Raw genomic sequence first — 6,166 nt, forward strand, 5'->3', positions numbered from 1 at the left:
TGTTAAGAAATTTAGATGTTTGTAGTATCAGATAATGAAAAATCAATCGTTTTGTTTTTTAATCCAGCTGAAACAGAAATATTGGAATAAATGGATTTAAACTTAAAAGTAAATCTATCCGACTTTATTTTTATTCCTCGAAAATATCATATCGTAAAAACACAGACAAACAGACGAGACACTCAGAAGAAAATTCGTAAGAATTTTCGCAAGAGATTACATTGCCATCTAGCGTCGGTATTGCCTACTAATCAGCTATTTATAATAGGCTACCCAGGTAGCCTATGATATTGTGATGTTACCAAAAACAGTAAACAAATATTTTTTGCACTTGTGCCAAGATTTGCTTCTTAATTTATTTGTATTAAGCGTGACCCAGGCAGCTTTAATCATTGGAGATCAAAGAACAAGAAATCTAACCCAACTGTTTTGAAGAAAATGTTTGAATTTGGCCTTATTACCATTCACGAGTTTTGTGGAGTTTGGAAGTGTCCTAGTTGAGACCGAAATAAGACAGAGATTCCTTAGACTGTGATTAACGATAGTAGCTAAACAGAGGATGAAACTTAAAACTAAGTTTCTGAAATCGGATTATATTGTCGCTGCATCAATGCTTCGTAAGTATATTTAAAATAATTTATTTTGCAATTTTATATTGCAGGAGCAAATTTGGAAAATACAAAAACTAAACCGTTGACTAGCAGCAATTTTCGTGATCCTGTAGGAATGGTTCCAAGGCGGGGGCGAAGCTCGTGTACACAACAGAAAATCAAAAGTTAGATTAGAAATATCTATTTTGGTGAAAGTTGTCTAATCAATAATAAAGTTTCTCGGCGTTTCGACCTCTGGCTGCACCAATAATATATTGCCAAAAAATCACACTAAGAAAGAGCAAAGTAAGTCTCAAACGTTATGTGAGATTTGGATGTGAAACTGATCAAAATAGATTTATTTTAGAAAATAAATGATCATTCATTTAAAAAGATTTTTTTTTATTGTTATCTGTTCTCATTTAAACCTAATACAGCTGTTCATGATGGTCGATGCCTTGTTCCTATAAAAGATATTCCCTTTCTAAATTCAGTGGGTGGTTTTCTTAGAAACAATTTATACTAACAACACAGGGGGAATATACACAACCCAGGAAAAAATCCAAGGATTTTGTTTCTTATCCATTTCGGCTTGGCATTCCATGGGTGCTAACAAGTCTTTTTGGGAAACTATTGCATTTCCATAGGTCCAATATTAAATCGTCAATACATAAGCTAATTGAATGCATTTTCTCTTCTATCAAGATACTGGAGGTAATTCCTGAAATTGAATACTGTTAAAAATTATTTGAGATAATTTAAAAGTGAGTCAACTTACTTGTTTCTAGACCAGTTGTTTTATTTTTTGAAGAGTTTCTGGTTTTTTTTTGTAAATCTTTATTTGAAAGTTTCTGGTTGTCACGAAAAGATAAACGAAGCAAATGGCTACCATGATGAAAATAATGATTTCAAAAAGAGATAAAGTAGTGCTACCTGGTGGCGACATTGCCTACCACTCTGGCTTTCTTTTCACGTTTTGCGAAAAATGAAAAAAGAGTGTCCCGTCTGTTTGTCTGTCTGTGGTAGAAATTTAGAATAGTTCAGCCTTTTCTTTCAGTATGTTTACCGGAAAATTTTCCTATATTTGATTATTCTGTCCCTGAATAGTGTTGTCGTACAAGTATGTACATTTGTTTAAAGCTTCCGGTCAAAATAGCACGTGATACGGAAAATTTTGTCTTGTAACGTTTTTCAGGCACACTTAAATACAAAAAAAAATCTTCTTGACCCCCAATGAATTCATGAAAATTATAATTTTGCATCATTACTTTTTATAGATGCTCGCAGAAAGTCCTGACAAAAACCCCCTTAAGGGATCTAAAGTATCAATTTAACACTCATCGCATCAAAGCGCTATCTGTCGCTTGTTTCTTAACCTACAAATTGTACAATTTGTACAAAATTTTCAGTTTTGCAAACCTTGTAATTTAACGTATATATGATACTCAGACAATATTCAGCCACAATAATTTGTTTTCATGTTATTCAAGGTCGAAGAATCAGCCATCTATTGCTATAAAATCACTTAGTGGCTGAAAAAGCTGATAGTGAAAGCTATATGTTGCATACGTTGATGTGTTTAAAAAAAAAATTTAAATCGTACTTTTCAATCGATCTACCGCCAAAATTGTTTCAATCACTGTAAAAAAAAAATTTAACAGTGGATCAGAAAATTGAATTTTTTTTTTCTCATTTGAAAACGGATTTTCTTTATCTGTTTTTGTAGTGAAGTAATTATTCTACGATATTTCACAAAAATATGATAGGCAGGCTCAACTGTTTCTATGAAATATACGAGTTTCTTATGCACATGATTTCGTTATTTGAATTCTAATTTTGAATCTGACGAGCTTTAAATTCCAGTTCGACAATCTTAATGCATCTAAAATCTGAAACCCAACATCATTTTCGTTTTCTCTGTGGAGCTAGCCAACTGAAGGTTTTTATGCCAATTTATAAATTTCCTAAAGGAAATCTTCCGCTGAACAACTTTGTTGAAGATCGTAACTTCGAATTTTATTGAGCAAAAAACATATTAGCTGTTTATCATTGATTTTCGCATATTGATAAACAATAAATTCATTTGACATCACTGCAGGAGCCTCGCGAAGTATTGCATGAAAAGTAGTCTTGCAATACCTCGCTAGGCACCCAACAGTGATGTCACTTGAATTTATTGTTTATCAATGCCAAACGACACATCCCCATTCAACACCTAATAACTTTTTTTATAATAAAATACGTAGTTATAGCACTGACCATACTGACTGGACACTCGATTTCGTTTTCTGGATAATTTTTCCAACAGTACGCAATGTCGATTCCAGAGTGCGCATCGATCGATTTGAAGAAGAGCTATCCCAGTTAGGGACTGCCACCCAACTTTAAAAATAAAACACGCAATTTCTACGATAAAATCGGGCGAAACAGTTTTCAGTACTAAATATTTAATTCTCCCATACATACCTAAAAGTTCAAATTTACCAATGTAAACGATACCCAAAAAATCTGCAAAAAAAACATGGAAGAGCTTTGAACCAAAACATAGGTTTTTAGACCCCAGGGTTTCAGAAATTCAAAAATGACCCTAGATCGACTCAGTCTACAGATGTATGGATGTATCGATGGATGGATGAAGCTGAAATTGCGGGTTCAAGTCCCGTCGGTGGACGGTGAGCCCTTGTATCTTTTTCGACTTATGTTCTTGCTTTCTTTGATATCTCATGTTCCTCTTATACTTTCCGTAACCTTCGAAAAGACCAAGACGAACTCAGAACATTCGATTTGATGAAGACGTCATTTATATGAAATGCCGATTTAAATTCAAAAGGTAGCTTACCTTTAATTCTCAGAATCCACCCATCGAAAGCAGTGAACTATCAACTTTTGGGATTGAATATCCGAGCCAGGTCCAACTTCCAGCTGGAGAGCTACCGGGCGTGATAAATGAAGGTCTAATTTGGAGCAAAAATTTCACACCATCTGCGTTCGTTCAGAAATGGAACTTTCGCTAGCTGGAGTTTACTTATTAGTTACGACGAGTCGTTTGGAAAACTGTTCCGCCAGCTGATTGCGTGTATAGTTTCTCGAATGAATGACGCTCTTTGTCTTCGTCTTTTCAGCTAGCCTTCCCGCTAATAGGAAGAACGCCAGGGCGGGAGCCAAAGTTTTCCTAATTAATTGAAAGTATTTACCGTCCCTCATCGGCAGCTGCAATCGCCCGATTGTGTATGGGCTTCATTTATTGGCAGCTGTTGAATGGAGAAAACTTTCGAAACCCTCCTCCGGGAGGGTCCGGGAGGGTTCGGGATTCAATTCAAAGCTTCGTTGTTGGTGGTAACCAAAGTTCTACTCAGCATTGAAACTTTTGCATCAACAACTCTCGGAAGGGAGCCGAAAGCTTACTTTTTGCTTCTCTGTTCTGACTATAACATCAATAAAGTAACTAATGAACCAGGGAAGCCCGGTACGGTTTGAATTCAATATGAAAATGATTATCCTAATTTACCTATGTTTGGAGTTGCAAATTGTTTTCTTTTTTAAAATGAAAAGTTTCCAGTAGAGCAATTATATACCTAGTAGGTATATGTTTTCATTATCCGTTTATACGACATGAAAACACACAGAAAATTTTATTTTCGAAAAATTCATTCAACAATGTCTTGTCAATTTTATACAAAAACTGTTTGATTTAGACTTAAAGTTTCTTGAAAATACCCAGGCAATAGGGTAACCGACATATTTTGGAAATTTTGATTATATCTTTCTTATACATCAGATAAGAGGCATAACGAGCACCCGGGGCGAACTGGACAAGTGGAGTCTGAAGTGATAATTATTACGTCAGTATATTTTGCGGCGTTTGTTTTGAGCGCTTTACCATCAACTGATCGTTTCTTTTAAAAATTGCTAGAATTAGGATCTATTGCTACTCTATTCTCTTTGGTTTATTCATAGAGGATTTTAACCAAATATTGCAAACCGCGTGCACCCACGTGGGCTTGCTGGCTGGCAAATTTTATAGCGATGAAATTTCCACCATTAATCACAGATCAAAGCACTAAGCGTGTCATGGGCTTAGAGTGCCGAAATATATGAATTATAAATTGCAACCTTCCCGCGGGCCTTTGCACGGTGTAATGGAACTTAACTTAGCACTGGATGCCTAACGCGGCTTTGCCACTCTTTTTTTTCCTTACCCGGGTGTAAGCATTTTAATAACCAGCAGCCGGAGCACTCTAATGGAAAGTGAATCAACCATTTCATCAACGCACAAACCACCTGGGTTTGGCGCTCCAGGACTTTGTGCCGGGTTTTTCCCGAGTGTTTGTAATTCTCGCTTAAATATTTATGGTCGATAAATTGTTTATTCGGCAAGGTTGGCGAGAAGAGAGAAACAAATGGTTATAAATTCCAGCCAATTTACGACCGCGCGCTATCTGTGAAACCGAAGGTTTGCCGGATTTTTTTTTCTTAACAACAGAAAACTCCCCAAAAACTGGTATCCCTCAGACGTGCGGCTACTCTCTTTAGGTATTCCTACACCGAAAACACCGGCCCAAATTCAAAGAATGCTAACCGGGTGCTTCCATTTTTTCGCACCCGAGTCGGCGGGGTTGAGCAACTTTTAAAAATACCACTCCATAGAGAAGTGGTTTGGAGGCAAAAAAAAGTGCAACCCATGTCCCAGAACATGTCTTTGCTTTCGAAAAACAAGCTCTTTTTGCTTCGATGCCACCTTCGTAGCCTTCATCTTCGTCGGCGTTGTCGTCATCGGCATCGATTCTCGCCGTGGTACCTGGAATTTTGAAGAGCTGCAAGCTGGAATGTTCTTCAGTGTTCCATATGGTTCATGGTTGCCCTCAGGATATGGTGACAGCGTACGTTGTCTTATGTGTGTATGTAGGTTTCTTTGAATTTGAGCTACATAAATGACTAAAGTCTGCTTCATTTAATATTGGAACAAATTCTTTTGCTTATTGTGGCGCTCCTAATGGACGGATTTGGAAACTTTTTTCACCCACGTTTCGGAAATTCATTACCTTTCACCATGTATTTATGTCATAACACCAAACGATAGCATTTTGTAAACAACCGCCATGGAAGCCGAACGGAGAGATCAAATTGTGCACAGTTTTCTTACGAGTACGGATACGAGAATTTCTTCGAAACAGCAATGAATATTTTTTTTAATTTTTTTTATGAAAGAGTAAAGAAAATGCTACATTTGTATGAAAAACAAATTATGAATTCGTTAATAAATGACTGAACTACACGCAATTGTTTGTGTTCCAATATTAAATGAAGCAGACTTTACATCCGTCGAACTTGGTCAGCACTTGGTCGTACAGCTTTCGAGCACGAATTCTGGCCACATTGTTCTGCTTCAGCGTCCGATTTGGCTGTTTGCTGGCTCGGAATGACCTTATTCCTTCCCGGGGACGAATTCGTCGCACCGTACTGTGAGCGGCCTGGAACTTATTGGCCAAATCGCAGTCTGAAATATTGGGATTCCTCTTGACGGCCTTGATGACTTTCCCACGCAGTTTCCGGTCGACAGTTCCACTCCGACGCTT

The sequence above is a fragment of the Uranotaenia lowii genome, chromosome 1 (assembly GCF_029784155.1).
Source record: "Uranotaenia lowii strain MFRU-FL chromosome 1, ASM2978415v1, whole genome shotgun sequence".
In the NCBI taxonomy this organism is placed as follows: domain Eukaryota; kingdom Metazoa; phylum Arthropoda; class Insecta; order Diptera; family Culicidae; genus Uranotaenia; species Uranotaenia lowii.